Source organism: Scatophagus argus, chromosome 23 (assembly GCF_020382885.2).
Source record: "Scatophagus argus isolate fScaArg1 chromosome 23, fScaArg1.pri, whole genome shotgun sequence".
Classification (NCBI taxonomy): Eukaryota; Metazoa; Chordata; class Actinopteri; family Scatophagidae; genus Scatophagus; species Scatophagus argus.
In genome coordinates, this window is record NC_058515.1 from 360,441 (window position 1) to 381,517 (window position 21,077).

General features: G+C 41.6%; 1 protein-coding gene across 2 annotated transcripts in view; it reads right to left on the reverse strand.

Annotated features, from left to right (window-relative positions):
- Positions 1-6,016: 6,016 nt before the first annotated feature.
- Positions 6,017-21,077, reverse strand: part of c23h4orf54 (chromosome 23 C4orf54 homolog) — a 28,507-nt gene continuing 13,446 nt past the window's right edge. The window contains exons 2-3 of one of the 2 annotated variants that reach the window (XR_006842326.1): positions 9,361-9,515; positions 6,017-6,463 (exon numbers count right to left, since the gene is read on the reverse strand). The gene's annotated coding sequence lies outside the window, so the exon portion shown is untranslated. Of the gene's footprint in view, positions 6,464-6,949; positions 9,516-21,077 lie in introns of those variants that run through there. The other variant, XM_046379816.1, reaches the window with a different exon arrangement.

The window sequence follows — 21,077 nt, forward strand, 5'->3', positions numbered from 1 at the left end:
CATCCATCCATCTATATCCCTACCTAACCCAGTTTCTATATGGGTCCAGACCCAGCAAAGCATTAACAATGGCTGCTTATTTAGCGCACATTCCAGCATCAACGGTGCTAAGCTGGTTTTCGACCTTGCAAACACAGTTGATTATCTGTGACACCATGTTATTTGGCCTAAGTTATTTAGTCAGCTTTGGTTGAAAACAACTGATTCTCAACATAGCCTACAACCTGGACATTTCAACAAGGACCTTGTCATATTTTGAGATGTGCCCAAGCAACTTGTGTCTCTGAGACAAGACAAGACAAGAGAACTTTATTTGTATAGCCCATTTTTACAAGCAGTTTGTCTCAAAGGGCTTAACATAACATCAGCAACATCCTCTGGTGGGGGATCCCTCACCCAGGATGGGCAGACGTGCAATGGATGTTGTACAGGCAGGAAAGCAGTTAACAACATGAGAATGACATTACTAAAAAGACAAGTAAAACAAAATCTCAACTCATAAAAATTTAAAAATGTGATTCATTCGTTCAGTTTCACTTTTGATACCACCTCAATATGATTTTAACATTTCACAAGACTGAAATTATAATAATGAAATTATAATGAAATGCTGTATCATTCATGTATTTTTCATGTTCTGTTGAAAACCACTATCCTATCAATTCAATTCTTCATGCAGTTCAACATGAAGATCTGGATGGAGAGATACCTGCAGTTAAGTGACATAAAATAATGAAGTGTATGTTAATCTGACGAGGGGAGAGGATGGAAGAGGAAGAAGAGGAAAAAGAGGAGGGGGAACTGCTTGGTGAATCATATTTGTGTCTATTGGGAATATATGGGACTATTAGATCCTGCAGGTATGATGGGGCTAGTCCATTTAGGGACTTTTTTATAAGTAGGAGAATCCTGACTATAGTGAGTTGCAGTAGTCCAGCCTAGAAGTAATGAAAGCATGGACAAGTTTTTCAGCATCACTCTGAGAGAGGACGCTCCTAATCTTAGCAATATTACGGAGGTGAAAGAAGGCGGTCTTAGAGGTCTGTTTAATGTGATGGATAAATGACACGTCGTGTTTGAAGATAACGTCGAGGTTCCTCGCAGTCGTACTGGAGGCCAAAGTAATGCCATCCAGAGAAAGAATATTATCAGCTATTCTAGTTCCCAAGATGTTTGGGGCCTAGAACAATGACCTCAGTTTTGTCTGAGTTTAATAATAAAAAATTGGAGGTCATCCAGTCCTTTATGTCCTCAATACATGCCTGGAGTCTGGCTAAATGCTCTGCTTCTTCAGGCTTTAAGGATAAATTCAGCTGTATCATCAGCTTAACAATGAAAGTTTATGCCATGTTTCTGAATAATATTTCCTAGAGGGAGCATGTATAAGGTGAACAGGATCGGCCCAAGCACTGAACCTTGTGGAACACCGAGGTTAACCCTTATATATGAAGAGGAAACATCATTAACGTGAATAAAATGGAATCTGTTAAATATGATTTGAACCAGCGTAGCGCAGTCCCTGTGATCCTAGTCTCATGTTCTAATCTGTGTAATAAAATGTTGTGATCTACAGTGTCGAAGGCGTACCACAGGGCTGTGTGCTGAGCCCATTCCTCTACTCCCTCTTCACCCATGACTGTAGGCCTGCACATGGATCCAATTCCATCATCAAATTTGCTGATGACACCACAGTTATTGGCCTCATCAGCAACGACGATGAGACAGCCTACAGCACATGTGTCAAACTCAAGGCCCGCGGGCCACATCCGGCCCGGCGTACAATTATATCCGGCCCACAAGCTCATTTCATATAGATCTATTATTATTGTGACCAATGGCCCGCCAATATGAAGCGCTGATAACACACGAACTACAGGTCCCATAATGCAGCGCAACTGCCGCCTTACTTTACTATTGGCTACCTGGGAACATTCCCGCGTCAATCAAGTCGAGCTCTGTTGCCTTATACAACCGAGACTGTTGATTTTGTTGGCCTAGCTTGCTCTTTTACGATTACTTTCAGCACAACAACAACTTCTCTACTTGCGCAATTAGCGCACTGCTCCCTCCTGTCGGAAAACGGTCACGACACGCTCATCTGTGCCGCCCCGGGCTCGAAAGAGTGATGTATCCGAGTGGGAAAACCGCAGTGCATTGTGGGCTTTTCAGGCAACTGAAAAGTGTGTTTACGCCTGCTGCTTGCATGATACTGCTCTTGTGTTCTGTTGTTTTGTTTCAACAAGTTAAAACATGGTGCCAACATGCTGTGTCGTTAACTGCCACAGTCGTTCACACGATCGCTTCGGTAAAATAAACGATCGGGTGAGTTTTTTTTCTCATTTCCTACGTGCACGCAAACCCAAGGACCTCGGATCTGTGAGCTAACAAGGAGACACCGAAAGGCCTGGGTAGCAGCCGTGAGACGACCAAACATCACTTTCAGTACAATCACCCGACAGATGTTGGTGTGTTCACGGCATTTTCAGACTGCTGTTGGTGGTGTTTTTCTGAAAATAAAATGAATGCCTGGCTTTCTTCCTCTGCTTATTTCTGTTTATCCGTAACATGTCATTGATATGTCAGGCACAAAATCTCCTGATCTGCTACTTGCTCATATGGTGACAAACACCAGGCCTGCGCTTTACAAAGAAAGTTAATGAAACTATGCCTGATGGTGATAATAAATATTGTAGTTCACTAGCAGTATATAAAACTATATTCCAACTACTTTAATTGAGCCATAATAAGTCCTCTGTGAGATCATGCCATTTACTCAAGCAATAATGTCTTGCAAGTCTTTTCAGCTTATTACAAACATTCTTGTGAGAAAGTTTTTTTTTGTAGCATGTTCGTATTTTTACTTCTTTTGACAGGAGATTTTAAGTTATTTTATTTATTTTGGAATGATATTCCTGTCTGTTTTTATTCTGTATGTTTAAAAATGTGTTCAAAGTGTTAACTTTAGATCGGCCCGCGATCTAAGGTGTGCTTTGAGTTTTGCCCCCCTGTGCAACTGAGTTTGACACCCCTGGCCTACAGGGAGGAGGTACAGCACCTGGCCACGTGGTGTGCAGACAATAACCTGCTCCTTAACACCAGCAAGACAAAGGAGCTCATTGTGGAGGGAGAGAGGAGGCACGCATGCCCCCATACACATCAATGGGATGACGGTTGAACGTGTCAAGTTCAAGTTCCTGGGGACCTACATCTCACAACCAACACCTCCAGCCTTGTGAAGAAGGCTCACCAGTGCCTCTTTTTCCTGAGGACACTGAAGAAACACCATCTGTCTTCAGCCATCTTGGTGAACTTTTACCGCTGTGCAATTGAAAGCATCCTGACCAGCTGTGTCACAGTATGGTATGGGAACTGCTCGGTTGCAGACCGCAAGGCGCTACAACGAGTGGTGAAAACCGTCCAGCGCATCACAGGGACTCCACTTCCAGCCCTTGAAGACATCCAGAGGAAACACTGTCTGCATCGACCTCGCAGCATCCTCAAGGACTCCTCCCACCCTGCTCGTGGTCTATTTGCACTCTTGCCGTCTGGCAGGCGCTTCAGGAGCCTCAAGGCCAGGACCAGCCGGCTGAGCAACAGCTTCTTCCCCAGGGCTGTCTCCCTACTGAACTCAGCCCCCTACTAACACCCTCACCCTACACCACACTCCACTACACCACCCTATCCTAACTGAGTACTACGTACTGAGTGTTGCACTAGTTCCGCTACTTCACTGTTAATATAGTTAGCCTACTGCCTATCGCTGTATACACTATACTGTCCATTGCACTAGTGATTTATAGCTTAATTTAACATCTGTAAATATCATTTGTAAATTGTGTTATAGTTTCCGCCTACACTGGATACACATTAAAGCACATATCCATCTGTATAGGATGTTCATAGTACTTAGAAACCCTGTATATATGACAACAATCTGTATATCATGTTTATAATATACCTGTAGCATAGACACATAAATTATTGTATACCTGGCACTTACTTCTGGTTAGATGCCAAACTGCGTTTTGTTGCATTGTACTTGTACAGAGTGTGATGACAATAAAGTTGAATCTAATCTAATCTAATCGAAAGCAGCACTGACATCCAGTAGAACAGGTATGGAGACAAGCCCGCGGTCTGTCAGACTGAAACATTTCAAAGAGACTGTTCCTGTGTAGGTGATCAATTAACTGATTTGCAACCACTCTTTCAAGTATTTTAGATAAAAATGGGAGGTTGGATATCGGCCTATAGTTTGCTAAGATGTCTGGGTCAAGTGAAGGTTTTTTAAGCAAAGGTCTAATAACAGCGGCTTTAAACGCCTGTGGTACATAACCTGTTGTTAAAGACAAGTTGATCTGATCTAAGAAGGAAATGCCAATCAAGGGAAAGACGTCCTTGAGGAGCTTAGTTGGGATAGGGTCTAAGAGACATGTAGTTGGGTTAGACTTGTTAATGCTGGAGGTCAGCTCGAGGAGGTCTATGGGCAGGAAGCTGTCCAGAGATGGAGAAGGATTAAAAGAGGTTTCTAGAGATGGCACTATATCAACTATTCTGGGAAGATCTTTATTGATTTTTTCTCTAATGTTATTGATTTTATTGGTGAAGAAACTCATGAAGTCTTCACTACTAAAAGCTGCAGGAATACAAGGTTCAACAGAGCTGTGACTCTTAGTCAGCCTGGCTACAGTGAGGGTTCCCTTCATTTTCAGATCAGCTAATAAATGTCTTATCCTCATGACTGGAAACAGGACAAAACAGCTAGCATGGTTCTGAAAACAAACAACCAACCAAACAAACAAACAACAAAAAAACAACAACAAAACCTTGTGGTTTTAGGGGTTTATCTATTTCTTGTTAATCACCCCAACTGTTAATCATCACAATGCAAGACATCACAGAGCTTGATTGTTTAAATCAAAACATTCTAGCAAGCAGTTTTTAATTAGTTGGCTTAGACGACCTGCTTACAGTCTTTATGCTAAGTTAAACATCATAGGTCCATTTATAATTGACAACCATATGATTCATATTAGCCCACTCATCTACTTTTAGAAAGAAGTGAATTATTTTAAACTAATTTAAATATGTATTAGCTGTTTAAAGAGCCCAGTCCAGCCTAGGAAGTTATATGACAAAATTTGTTTCTCTTTGACAGATTCATACTGATTCTTCCAAAAATGTATCTCACATCCGAAAAAACTTAAGCTTAACTCTCCCATCCACTCCAAAGGTTCAATGCTGAAGGGGCGAAGCAGTACAGTTACAGATCCACATACCCCACTAGGCCTGCTTAGATATCAGGTGGGGCACAAAATGTATAAACACTGTTTTTTGCTTTTATACAACATGGAATGGAAATATAAAAAGCTTAAAGGTCAGGGGAAAGTGACAAAGGCTTCCTTTTAGTATTAAATAGAATTCTGTCAAGAAGCGTCGCTGACGCAGAGGGTTGAACCCCGGTGCAGAGTCACAAAAAGGCTGGGAGGCAGGAATCCGAAATAGTATTCTTTAATATAAACAAAAAACACTCAAAACAGGCACACACTTACTGTGGCAAGGGATCAACAACTGTGGCAACTGTGGCAAAAATCATGGCAAGAAGAAACAAGATAATCCTGTCTTGAAAACATGAAGCCAGCAAAACAATCTGACAAAGAGTGAAAGGGAAGATGAGGACTAAATAGACAAGACAAAAAGACACAGGTGCAACACATTACGGAGCAAACAGGATAACCAAAAGCAAAGCTACATGAAAAAGAGACACACAGGGGAAGTGACACTTTCAAAATAAAACAGGACATGACAAAAACCTTGAACATAATACATGGAAACACATGACAAGACAAACATGAAACAAGGCAAATGGACTAAAAACCAAAAGACAAAGCATAACCTAAACACAAAGCGTGAAAAATTCCAGTGAAGTTTGACTTCAGCCACATGTGGCTGTGTTTCATTCTGTTGGTGATGTATTAACATGAAGAAGTGAAAAACATACACGAGAAGTCTGCAAAAGGGTTTCATATTTATTACATTTACACAATGCACAAACATCAGCATCTGATGAAACATCTCTTGCGGTATTTGTGACTCAATTTTGTACTGACACTGCTCAAATTCACTAGCAACGTACATCAATCTTACACCTAGTGTTTATTTGAACATTCATTTCACTTTGGACAAAATTTGTCCACCGATACCACATGTCCCTGCAACACATTCATCTTCTCATTCCATATTGAAGTCCATTCATTTTAAAAGTCCAATGTTCTTACTTTTTCTTTTCATGAAAACTCGACTTTCTTTCACCTTCACCTGATTTACCATCTGTCCAGAAAGCTCGTGGTTTAAAAGAAACAGGATGGTCTGTCTTCACCCCCTCCCTGTCTGACTGAGGCTTTAAATCACACAAGTCCCGGGATCACAACGACGCATCGGAACATCAGGCCTTCCCTGAGACCTGTGCAAAAACTATTTACACTTATACAGAAATAACAAACTTTCTTCTATTGCACAAAAGTGAAAAAAACTAAAGTTATTCACCACTCACATGCAAAAATCTGCTGCGATATGACTTGTAAAGTGCGACTGCAACCAAAACTAAGGCAATGGTTTGATAATTCAGAAGACTTGACCCTTTCAGTGGGACCAAAAACAATAAAATATGATTGAAAGGAAAAGTGCACATTCAAGTAGATTTAAACAATAGAATTTTGTAGATTTTCAGAAATATACATAGTTTAGGAAGACTCACATCACATTAAACTGGTGCTCATGTCATTAGCCACCTGCTGTTCATTTGCAGTGTTTACCTCACCTACCTGCACTATACTTCCACCCTGCACTACCTCACTTTTGGACTACCTCCAGAATCATATTTATTTTACTTATTTTATGTCTGTTGTTTGTTGTTTTACCTTGCTCTATTTTATTTTATTTTATTCTACTATTATATGTTACTTGTTACGTTCTATGTATGCACCAATCACCAAGACAAATTCCTAGTAATGTGAAACCTTTTCACTTACAATGGCAATAAAGACGATTCTGATTCTGAAAACTGACAAATACTATTGAAAAGATGTTATTATCAAAGTATCATTTCATCAAAGTATTATTTTTAATTGTATTGCATATCCATACTATGTGGTAATCCTCATGTTTTGCTGTCAGTATACAGTTTGGGCTTTCAAAAGAATATACAGTATAAAGGGTCAATTCACACAAATCAGAAAAAAAATCCTCAGTAGGTTTCTAGTCAGATGGGGAGTTCTGCTTTTATTTGTCTTGGTGGGATGGGTGTTACTGCCTCTTAAATTTTAGCCTCCAACCCAATCACTGGAAGTAATTTGAATTTGATTTCATTTCATTTACTGCTGACAGTAAAAACAACAAAAAAAATGTTATAATAAACTTGACAGCATAATCTCTTTTGTACAAGATTTAGGGTTGAAATGATAGCAGAAAGGACTGGCATGGAATCTGTTAGATTGGGTCTCATGTTAGGAATCTATTTGCTTGGTATATTAATCCATGCATTTGCTTTAACGTAATTAATTTAGACTTTGTGACTGTCATAATAAAGAGATGAGCTGCAGTCAGGCAGTGACGCAGCAACTTTTGGATCCTACACAATGACAACACCCATGTAGAATATCTTCAACATTATCACATTTCACAGCTTTTCACAGCAGAGGGCAGACAGTGATGAAATATACTGCTATTGATGATTACCACATCATTAAAAAATGAAATGATGAATGATATTGTGTTAATACATATATGATAATATGATGTAAATAATCCAGCGCAGATGTTAGGCCTTGCAGATCTATTGTTCATTATTTCTCCTGGTTGCCTTTTCATTATTCATTTTAATTGTTATATTTGTACACTGTTGTACAGTTATGGTTACAGACTCTCTCTCCGCCTCCCTACACTCATATGTTGAGCGTTACTAATTACCAAAAAAAGAGACAAAACACACAATAAACAAGTTGAAGAAGAATTTGACTGAGAGCCTTTTTTCTATTGATATCACAATATTATCATTATTGTGAATTGTGATAATTGTGTAAGGAAAATTTGACAGCCCTAACAGACAACTGACTTTTCTAATTCAAATTAAAACAATAACATATCTATATAAACCACACACCTTATTCCTGTTAATACAATACATCACCTGAATCCATGAATATGTCTTAATAAGTCCTCAACTCACTATGATCCATCTAGAAATATGGTATTCTCTTATAACACCATCGCAGTCAACATCAATCATTTACTAAAATATTGTCCATATAGGTAATTAGGGTAAGTAATGCTAATTATGCTACACAAATTAGCATCAGGCAGTTTCTACATGCTAAGGACCCTGTATCCTTTCTAACTTTTTGATAATCAACATTTTCAGGTTCACAGTAGGGCTCTATAGGTTGGCAAACAGACATCATTTTACTACAGTCATTATAAAAGAATGCTTGATACTGGGTTAGACTGGACTTTCTAGTTTCCTAGCATAAAGACAGTACAGTGACAGATTTCCAGCAGTCAATTCAAATGAAACAAGGATGGACTGGCCAGCAGATCCACAGTTAAAACAAAGTACAAAACAATGCATCAGTGTTAAAATAATTACTTAGAAACAGTGACAGACAGAAATATATGTCAAACAGTCCATTATTCTGCATGTCACACAGTTGAGTTATCCCAGACGCTCGTCTTTGCCCTGCCTACTATAGAAAATAACATCCTGTTGCTACACTGAACTACCAGAACAGCTTGGAACACTAAAATCAAATCCTTATATTCTGATGAGAAAGGAGAGGGATTAAGTAGTTTTAATTTTGTGTGATAACTGATTGATAAATGTTATCTCAATATAACAGAACCTGCCTTTGAGTGGATATTAGATAGAAAGATTCTAATGTGATACACCATGTTCAAAAATCAAATGACTATAGTGCTCAATATGCAGGACAAGTGCATGATGAGAGATCTCTAGGAGCTCCACAGCTGTATAGCCTCCACTGCATACAATCCAACACACAGGACATGGTAAGTATGACATGGTAAATGTTAACTGGTGCAGATATTTGGCTAAATATAGTCATCATCATCATACACCATTATTATTATGATTTAATAATGAGTTGAAAAATGAAATAAAATTGCGTAATCACAAAAAACCTACAGAATCTGACATCAAAAATAAAGAATTTCCAGAATTTAAGAAGATTAAGGGGTGAATGATTTCTGCACTAGCAAAGCCAATGCAGTATTAACTTAATAATTAAACTAGCTTTTCTATTTCTCACAATGTCAGTCTTATAAAACAAAGCAAGGAATACGTACTTTATACAGATCTTGTTCAAGTTAGATAAGGCGAAACAAGATGTAAATGAGCCCTCTTAACAAGGCCCGTGATTCATCACCTCCAGCCAATAAAACGCACATAAGCAATACAACTGAAGAGACTCGTAGCATTCCAGTGTCCATTCAGCTCAGACCTGTTGGGAACCAAGAAAAAGACACTCGTTTATTCACAATAAGATGGTAAAGTCACATTATTCTAGCAAAAAGCCTTGAGTTCTGAGGAAAACCTTACAAACAGCCTGATTTGTCATTTTGTTTTCACTTCAGTATTCAGCCTGAAGTCATGTTAATGTCAGCCAGTTTCTGCATGGAAGAAAGATTATTTTGCTCTAACCAGTCAGTAGTGATTGAAGTTTGTGACCCAGTGCTGATCCCACAGTTATGTTTGTCATAAGAAACATGACAATTTAAGAGTTGTTATTTATGTTGGCTCTCAACATGTACAGGTCTGTTGATTACAGCCTTAAGAGCTGTAATTCTAATTAACAAGAGGCCACCAGGTAGTGTGGATGACCAGAAGCTGATTACTGCCTGTCGACGTGCTGTATAGTAATACATGAATGCAAAGCAAAATAAACGGCAAAAAATCATAACAACATGGACAACAGGCAATATTTATATTTCTCTCATTTCAGTAAAGGCTCACTTAAAGCTACACCAAGCTGCCACATTGAGGAGGAGAAAGCTTTAGAGGTGAAAATCTGAATTCAGTTCCAACTAAAGAGCTTTGAATTAAATGTTCAGTACATTTACACAAGTACTGTACTGAAGTACAGTTTTAAGGAACTTGTACTTTACTTGAGCATTTCCTTATTATGCTGTTTTATACTTTCCCAACACTTCATTTCCAAGTCAACTATTGGACTTTCTACTCCACGACATTTATGGCTGTATGGCTCCTGATGTCTTCCAAAAAGCAGTGTGTAGTTGGGTCACATGCCAGAAGTCCATGAGTTGTGAACAACACTACAAAACAGTGATATTCCACCCATGGTTTCATTTTAATTAATAGTTAAATGATCCAATAATAATAAGAAATTTCAGAAACTGAAAATGTATTTGTCTACCAGAATTTAGTTATTTCCTTCTTTCCTCTCCCAGTAATTATCACACGACCCCTGGGATTTATCTGGTGTTCATAAAGCTATATATTAAGTACTTCAAACCAGCTCCATTTCAAGCTGCAACAACACTAACATCCAGTTTACACAGTAATGCTTTAGCATTAATAACAATCTCATATACAATTATACATCAGTCAGAGTCAGAGTGCTCAAACCAGTACTTTTACTTACTTTATATATTTTATATATTATTTTATTATTATTTTATATTTTATATATATTTTACTTTACTTTACCTTGCAGTCAATCACTCATCAATAAATGATCACATGAATATAATGCATGAATGAATAAATAAATAAATAAATCAAGATAAATATAATATAAACAAAATTAATGTGAATAAATATAAATATACAAATATGTTCATCAAATTTGTTCTCTGAATTCAGGAAGTTCTGATGTAGCTTTTCAAAACTAAGGTTGTCCAAAATCCTATATATCATCAAATTTTCTGTCTGAATTCAGAGTGCTATTTCAAGGAAACTTCCTGTTGCCACTGACAAATTTGACTTCAGAATAACAGTAGCCCACCCCCGAATGTCACACAATAAGTTACAGGAAGTTCTGATGTAGCATTTCAAAATAAGAATCCTCTAAAAACATTTTTCCTCTGTTTTCAGAGAGCTGTTAAAAGGAAACTTCCTGTTGCCAATGACCAATTTCAGTTCAGGATGACAATAGCCCTCTCCATCACACAATAACTCACAAGACCTTGCTTTGGTATATGGCATTGAGATAGAATATTTAATAGTATTTGAATAAAATTCTTTTTTATCTGACCATTTTATAAACTTTTGAGTTTATAGTACTTGACTACATACCACCATACCACTGACAGTGCTGTGATAAATTCTATTGTCATATACTTCAGTATCATGTTCCAGTGCTGCAGAATATTACAATACCAAAGAAAAGTCTTCTCAAATCGACCACTTTGTGAACAGTGCTGTAAGTTCATTAAGGACAACAACTGTCTCTATTGCCCCACTAAAAACAAACACATAAAACAAAAGAGTCTAGCGCAGTGGTATAATACTGAGGTTTGCATATTGAAGCATAGATGTTCGGCACTGTAGTCAGGCTAAAAGAGAGTCATAGTGCTATTGAGTCTTGTATCCCTGTAACCCTCAGTAATGACTTTATGACCTTTTTTAATGACAAGATTTTAAACATTAGAGACAAAATTCAACGACTGACCTCAGCTGGTACTGATCTACCTTCAAACACTGGAGCCTTAGAAACAGCAGTAGAACCAGATAATTATCTTGACTGCTTTTTCCCATTGACCGTCATCAGCTAAATTCACTCATATTTTCATCTAAACCAACAACATGCCTCTTAGACCCCATCCCAACTAAGCTGCTCAAAGAAGTTTTATCCTTTCTTAGCACCTCTCTATTAGACATGATCAATCTGTCCCTAATAACAGGCTATGTACCCCAGTCCTTTAAAGCAGCTGAAGTCAAATCTCTCCTTAAAAAGCACACACTTGACCCAGAGCTTTAAGCAACTATAGACCAATATCTAAACATCCATTTCTCTCCAAGATCCTTGAGAGAAATGCCAGTCAGCTACATGACTTTCTACATAGAAATATTTTTCTGAGGATTTTCAATCTGACTTTAGAGCTCATCATAGCACAGAGACGCCATTGGTCAAAGTCACAAATGACCTTCTATTGGCATCAGACGAGCGACTTATCTCTGTCCTTGTACTGTTAGACCTTAGTGCTGCATTTGACACCACTGATCTCTCTATCTTACTACACAAATTGGAACCCTCAATTGGCATTAAAGGAACTGCACTAAGCTGGTTTCAGTCCTATTAATCAGATCGATCTCAATTTGTTCATGTTAATGATGCATCGTCCATACTCAAAAAGTTAGTCACAGAGTTCCCGAAAGTTCTGTCCTCAGGCCAATACTATTCACCCTCCCCATCAAAGACTGCATTCTTTCACCTCTGTAATATTGCAAAAAATTAGGCACATTGTGAGTCAGAAAGATGCAGAACAATTACTCCATACATTTATTACTTCCAGGCTGGATTTTATCAGGTTACCACAATAAGTCTCTAAAGACTCTCTAGCTAATCCAGAACGCTGCTGCACGATTACTCACAAGAACCAGCATTAGAGACCATATGTCTCCCGTACTGGCTTCTCTACATTGGCTGCCTGTAAAATCTGGGATAGAGTTTAAAATTCTTCTCCTCACATATGAAGCCCTGAACAGCCAGGCACTGTCATGTCTTAAAGAGTTGATAGTATACTATTATCCCACCAGAGCTTTACATTCCCAAGATGAAGGATTACTTGTGGTTCCTGGAGTCTTCAAAAGTAGCTCAATCGGGAACCAGAGCCTTTAGTTATCAAGCTCCTCTACTGTGGAGCCATCTTCCAGTTTCGGTCTGGGAGGCGGACACCCTCTCTATGTTTAAGAGTAGACTTAAAACTTTCCTTTATGATAAAGCTTATAGTTAAGGCTGGCCTAGGTTGGCCCCTAGTTATGCTGCTATAGGTTTAATTTCAATTCAATTCAGTTTATTTATATAGCGCCAATTCACAACAAAAGTTATCTCATGACACTTTCCAATTTGAGCAGGTCTAGACCAAACTCTTTAATTAAATTGTAAATAGAGAGAGCCCAACATTCCCCCTTGAGCAAGCACTTGGCGACAGTGGCGAGGAAAAACTGCCTTTTAGAAGGCAGAAACCTTGGAGCAGACCCCGGCTCAAGATGGGCGGTCATCTGCCTTGACCGGTTGGGTTGAGAGAGAGCAAGAGAGAGAGAGAGAGAGAGAGAGAGAGAGAGAGAGAGAGAGAGCGAGCGAGCAAGGGAGCTCTGTTTATGTCCCATTAATGCATGTTACTAACACAGCTGCCCCTGAGACAAGTGTGAGGAGTGAGCGCACTGAGTATCCTGGAAGTCCCAAGGTCAGAATGGAAGACACCTCTCAAGGTGGTTGAGAATGATCCAGTTAAAATCCTGTGGGGTTTTAGATTCAGACTGACAAAATGGTGATGGCAAACCAACCAGGCATTGTGGTTGTCGACAAACAACAGAAGAAGGGGTAATTGATGTAGCGATCCCAAGCAACATCAACATCAAAAAGAAGGAACATGAAAAGCTTGAAAAATACCAAGGGCTAAAAGAGGAGCTAGAAAAGATGTAAGTAAAAGCAACACTGGTGCCAGTGGTAATCGGGGCACTGGGAGCTGTGACCCCCAAACTGGAAGAGTGACTCCAGCACATTCCAGTTACAACAACAGTATGTATTTCTGCATATTTCTGTATATCTTGTTTTCACTGTGCATGCATACTACACACAAACACCCTTTCATCTGCATAATTTAGTGTCATATTATTCACATCTGTTTATGTGACAATAATACCGTAAATACTATATAATAATTGAAGTGCTATTAACGAAGGCAACTGGACATCATCAAAAGGCTTCTTCAGTTCTGAGAATGAAAGGGAGTTCCAGCTATTTAATCTCTAGTGGGGTTGTCACCTTGGGGGTGGTCTTGAGAGTCATTGACAAATTGTGCCATCATATGAGTCATTTTTCTAGGGAGGAATCTCAAAGCTGCACTACAAGTGGCTGAAAGTTGTTGTCGTAAGCAACCACCTCTGTTCAAGGATGGATGCTCTATTTGGACATAGATGGCCTCTTTCACACCTCTCTCAAACCATCAGTCTTCTGTGTCCAAAATGTGAACATTTGAGTCCTTAAAGGTGTGTCCCTTATCCTTGAGATGCAGATATACAGTCGAGTCTTGTCCGGATGAACTGACTCTCCTGTGCGTCTGTGGAGTGATTGTTTGGTTTCCCCTTTGTAAAGGTCTGAGCCCTCCTCACTGCATTTGGCTGAATATACCACGTTGTTTAGTTTATCTGTAGATGTTTTGTCTTTAGGGTAGACCAGTCTTTGTCTGAGGGTATTACTGGGTTTCAAGTGTGTTAAAGTGTTTCTCAGACAACCCTGCCAAGTAGGGAACAACAACATTTCTCTGTCTGTTCTGTTCATCACTGGTTGAAGTTTGGTATCTTTTTCCATGTCTCCTAGTTGATTCTCCTAGTGGGTGGTGGGAGTCAAAAAGTAGGTACTGGTCTGTGTGTATGGGTTTCTGGTAGACCTCAGTGTTCAAGTTTTCATCATCATCAATGAGCACAATAAAGTCCAGAAATGGGAATTTATTTCCCTTAGGATCCTCCCTGGTGAATTTAACGTCATGGTCCACTGAGTTGATGTCAGAATGAGAATTGATGTTGATAGGGGTCACTGGAGCCTTAGTCCTCCTCAGGTCCACCACCAGTTACTTGGTCTTTGTCAGGTGGTTTTTCCTGCTCCATGTGACAAAGTTGTCCACTACCATCCTGTACTCTCTCTCTCATCCCCCCCAGTAATACACCCAACCACTGCTGAGTCATCAGAAAATTTCTGAAGATGGCGGGTCTCTGTGCAGTGCTTAAAGTCTGTAGTGTAGGTAGTGAAGAGGAAAGGAGAGAGGATGGTCCCCTGTGGAGCACCAGTGTTGCTGATCACTTCATCTGACAAGCAGCACTTCAGGTGTACATACTGCACTCTGCCCGTCAGATAGTCTGCGATCCAGAACACCAGTGGGGCATCCACCTGCATCGCTGTCAGCTTCTCAGCCAACAGAGCCAGCCTGATGGTGTCAAGCACACTCAAGAAATCAAATAACATGATTCTCACAGTGCTTGCCGGCTTGTCCAGGTGGGTGTAGACCCTGTTCAGCAGGTAGATGATGGCATCATCCACTCCAAGGCAGGGCTGGTAGGCAAACTGTAGGAGATCCTGAAGTGAAAGGGGATCCTGAAGTGAATGTATTCGGTGAAGGCCTCTAATTCTCGGGTTTTGATTTTGGACCAGGTGTCATGCACATACCTAAACCAGTGGCTAGGTTTTGTTCCTCTGAAGGAGCTCAGTGCTTTGCTTTCAAACTCCTCCATGTAGAGATTGGCCACAATGGGTGACATCTGTGAACCCATGGCACATCTGTGTGTCTGATGTATGTCACTTACTGAACGTGGAATACATGGAGTGAAGGCTATCGTGTCATGCTTGTGTTGTTCTTCCCTTTCTTTTTATTATTGTCCCCGGTATCAGGGCATAACATTTAGAGGCACTGCTGGGATTGTGTGTAGCACGGTTAAACAGCTACAAGAGGTGTTCCCAGCCTTCACGCATCCCTTTTAAAACAATTCGGAGCAAGGGAGCAAGTGAGGAGTCGGCCGCCATGGAACCCCAACCGTCTTCGGCCACAAGTGATCTGAGGTATTGCTACATACCAGGAGAGCTACTGCTGCGGGGATTGATCGGTACCACCTAACGGCCAATACCCACATTCTGCTAGAAGAATGGCGTCTGCAGAGATAGAGAAACTACAACTCGCAGTTATAAGAGAACTTTGTTTGCTGCTGTGTGACTACCTGAGCCTAGCCGGAGCGAGTTTCAAGCATGTTAACGGCTCTCATCACGCTAATTTCAAGCTACTTCCAGAGAGAAGAGCTAGCAGACCTTGAGGATCAAGGTATGGCTGACTTACTCAATCGTCAAGAAAAAGTCTACAAGCTACAGGCTATGTGTGATACTAGTGCATCAAAACAAGCAGAGGAGCAGCAGAAAAAACAAGATAAAGAGGAGGAAAACTATTAAAGGAAATCAAAACTTCGTAGCTCTGGTTAGCAAGCATACAGAACTAGAGAGGTAACGAGGAGAAAAGAGACACCAAAGCAACGGTTACAACAGACAAGTAACACAGCACACAGCCCACAACCCTCCATATTATCACTGGCATAAAGACTTTAAAATTGTTGGACAAATTGGTGAGCCCAGTCAAAAAGACAAATTGACTTTTTCAAGTTTAGTGCAGCAAATTGAACATGGTCTTAGCAAGGGGTTTCCAGAACTGGAGATTGTGGATGCAGTGATTAGAGCCATAGCGCCTGGTATGCAGCTTCGCAGCTACTTGGAGGGCAAAGTGAACCTGACCTTACAAACACTGAGACGAATCCTCCGTTCACATTTTCAGGAGAAAAGTGCAACCAATCTCTATACACAGTTGACTTCTGAGGTGCAGGGATTTAGGTTTCTGTAAAGCACCTAGAGACAATTTGAATTGTAAAAGGTGCTATATAAATAAAATTTTATTGAAAATTGAATTAAAGAAACCTCACGGGAGCACCACCAGCTGACCATAGACCACAACCACCAGCAGGGGGTGCTGATGGCACATCAGGACTGCAATTCTCAGGTCAGCAGATGCAGGACTTGTTGCAGAACTACTGGTTCAATGCAGGCCCTAGACACCGAGGTGGAACTGCCCATTACCAGCAGAGATTGGTTCCTCAACACAGCTTCCCCCTCTCAAGTCGTGGATGAATGAGGAGATATTTTGGCTGTCAGAGTGGAGCTGAAGATTATTGCACACACTGTTTCAGGGTGTGGCAGCAGCAAGCATTTCCTCGCGGGATGTCGAGTAAGGGCACAGAGACAGTTTGGAGATGGGCTTTTAAATGGAGGAAAGTCACTCACACGGGACATGGAGTGACCACTCACACACCAGGGTCCCAGCAATGTGCACGCTGTGGACAGAGGGGAGAAGGGTAATGCTAAAACAGTGTGCATCCTGTAAGAATGTGCTTTATTGTTCCAGACCATGTCAAGTTGATAATTGGGCTGAACACAAAAAACACTGTAAATCCCCCTCATGGGCTAGCGCTACATCAAAAGGAGAAAAAAGGGCAAAGAGGGTTCCATTGGTAGGAGAGAAACACCTAGTTGTTTCATCCAAGGTCAAAGGGTCCAAGCTTTGTGGGACACAGGCTCCCAAGTGACAATAGTGGGTGAGGAATAGTGACAAAAGTACATTCACAATAATCACAGACAACGACAAGTTAAACTATAACAGGATTTATTAACTAGCAACAACCATCCATAGATAAGTATCACTTTGTAATAAACACTAAAATCGAAGTTTTATCAACACACATTGACTATTAACTAAGGATAACACAGGTACAGCAGCAAGAGTATATCTATACATAGGTGTGCATATATACAGGAGTGTGTGTGTGTGTGTGTGTGTGTGTGTGTGTGTGTGTATATGGGTGTGTGTTTGAGAGAGAGAGAGATGACAACAAACAAGATGGAGGCTAACAAGCTAGCGAGATAGCCGCTAACAAGCTAACGGCTAAAAACAAACAAGATGGCGGCTAGCAGGATAGCGAGATGGCGGCTAACAAGCTAGCGGCTAAAAACAAACAAGAGGGCGGCTAACAAGATAGCAGCTAACAACAAGTCTGACTACAATGAAGATGGCGGATGGCCACATGAGTGGAGAAACTACAACCAAAATGGTGGAGGACTACATCAGGGGGAATCAGCACACAAAATGAACAAAAACATAAAGGGTCTCTCAGCAAATAAAGCAGCACATGAACGCACAAGTGACGACTCAGCCAAACCCAAATGGCTACACAAGAACACGCCGGCCATATTATTCAGAGCCAAGTTGGTGATAACCCACATGATATGTGGTCACAGAAGAGAACAATGGGCGAAAGCCTTTGGGCGCCACGTACCCCTTGGTTACGGTTCGTGATCGCGTGCTCGGACTTTCACCTCACCATTCAGAAGAGTGTGAGAAAGAAAGATAGAAATGAAAATACAAGAAACACAACCCAATAAAAGAATCCACTCCAATTCTTTAGAGTCTCGCGTATCACCACACAATAGCGGAGTCAGTAAACTGGCCGTCCGTTATGTCAGATGATGCAGAGTATTGATCTCTCGGCGGCAGTGGAGAAAATCCCCGGTGAAGAAGTTAACAAACTTTGTTTCGTCCTTAACAAAGTCGGCGCGCGGCTCGTTAACATGCGATCAACTGATTGCCCAGCGATCCACGTCGGTGAGAGAAAAAAAGGAAAGTTACAGAAAAAATACAGCAGTCTGTTTCTCGGCCTGCGAGTTGCAGAACTGTGACCCGGGATCTAAGATGATGATAATCAAATGTCTGATTGTTGCTCCCTTTTGGCGGTCTGGACACCTGGAGAGCCTGGAATAGCTCTCACTGTCACAGCACGCACGTGAAAGAGCGGGGTCTGATGGTCGCAGTGAACTTTTATTACCTGAGTGACGTCACCTCGGACCCCCGTGGAGATGGCTGGCACGCAGCCAATGTCCGTGCCGGTTCTGAGTTTGAATTCAGGAATTTATGACTAGGTGTACATCATGGGTGACCCCACCCATGATGTACACCTAGTCATAAATGGTTAGTCACTCTAATTCAGGCTTTATGGGTTACATGTAGGACGCTGTCTCCAGAGCGCATGGCCAGAGATCTCAACACCATCTATTATAGTAAGTGTGCAGAACCCAACAGATCACGACATAGTGTTAGCAGGGAGAACTGCTATGGGGACTGTCAAGTCTGGCAGTCCACCCTGCCTCTATGTTAGAGAGATCTCGCCCACCACCGTCAGTCGCAACAAATCACATCACTGCTGAAGAGGCTCAAACTAGCGATAACATTTGGGACCCACCTGTAGATCTGGGTCACCTCAGTGAGCCAGAGCAGGAGATAGTTTGCCAAATGTTAAGAGAGGAGTCTGCCTCCTTTTCAAGAACAGATGATATATCGGGCGCATAGAAAAATTACAACTTAGTATATCTCTAAGAGACACTGAGCCTGAAGCACATATCTCTGTGCCAAAGCCACTGTACCAGGAAATGAAAGACTCATCGCTCACGGTTGGGTAGAGGAATTGTACTCCCCTTATGCTTCACCAGTTGTGTGTGTCTGGAAAAAAGATGGCAGTCTATGACTGTGCATTGGCAAAAAGACACTCCTGGACCGTCAGCCTATCCCCAGGGTGCAAGATATAATGGATGGCTTAGATTCAAGATTCAAGAGTCTTTATTGTCATTATGCAAGCATAACAAAATTTTGTGCAGAAAATAAAGTGCACTTAGTGTCAGTCTATGGTATGCTGTTTGTGTGTATGCGGCTAGACGGGGGAGGGTGTATGTGTGAAGTCCTGTAGGGGGGTGGGACGTGAGTGTTTCACTGTAGGGGGGTTATTGCTTTTACAGCTCTGGGGAAGAAGCTGTCCCTGCGTCTGTTCATGCTAGTTTTAATGTTCCTGTACCGCTTTCCTGATGGAAGCGGTACAAACAGTTCGTTGCCCGGGTGGGTGGGGCCTGTGGTAATGCGTCTTGCCTTCTTCTGGACTCGGGCAGTGTAAACTGAGTCCAGATCTGGTAGACTGTAGCCCACAATCACCTGTGCTGTCCTCACCACCCGGGCTAAGTCCTTCCTGTCCTGTGCTGTGTAACTGCCATACCACACAGTCACACTGAGACACAGGATGCTTTCAATTGTGGCCCTGTAAAAGTTCAGAAGCAGCTGTCCGTTTCAACTTCCTGAGAAAGAAGAGCCGCTGTTGGGCCTTTTTCACCAGGAGTGAGGTGTTCACTGACCAGGAGAGGTCAGAGGAAATGTGGATGTCCAGGAACTTAATGCTGTCCACCCGTTCAACCGCCTCCAAGTATACAGACAGGAGCGTGATCTGTCTTCCTGGACCTCCTGCAGTCCACTATGACCTCCTTGGTCTGGCTGATGTTCAGGATGAGGCTGTTCCTGGAACACCACTGTGTCAAGTTCTGGACCTCATCTCTGTAGTGGGTCTCATCATTGTTAGATATTAGACCCACCACAGTGGTGTTGTCCGCAAACTTAGCGACCATGTTTGTGGGGTGGATAGCAGAGCAGTTGTGTGTGTAGAGGGTGAATAAGGCAGGGCTGAGTACACAACCCTGCGGCGTGCCAGTGTTGAGGATCAGAGGGGCAGATGTAGACTCCCCTATCCTGACCACCTGGGGCCTGTTGGTGAGGAAGTCCCTGATCCACAAGCAGAGTGAATCTGACAAACCCAGGTTGTGGAGCTTCAGGGCCAGCATATCCGAGGGGATGGTGTTGAAAGCCGAGCTGAAGTCCACAAATAGCATCCTAACATAGGTGTTAGGATGCTGCAGGTGAGTCAGGGCCATGTGAAGTGCTAATGAGACAACATCCTCTGTGGAACTGTTCTCCCTGTAGGCAAACTGCAAACTGTCCAGGCCAACAGGGATGGCGTCCTTGATGTATCTCAGGATGATCCTTTCGAAGCACTTCATAATAACCGGGGTCAGAGCGACAGGTCGGTAGTCGTTGAGGTGATGGTGATGGTTGATTTCTTGGGCACAGGCACAATGATGGAGGACTTCAGGCACACAGGGACCGTGGACAGCTGCATGGACAGGTTGAAGATGTCCAGAAAGACTTCTGCCAGTTGGTCAGCGCATGACTTCAGTGTGCGTCCTGACACCTTATCTGGACCTGCAGCCTTGTTGATGTTAATCCTCCTTAAAGCGGAGGTCACTTGATGCAGCTGCAGGACAAGAGGCTGCTGCTGCACATCTGGCTGAGGAAGGTGTGCAGTTCTTCTGCTGCTCGGAGAGTCGAAGCGTGCGAAGAAGCTGTTCAAGGTGTCAGATAGG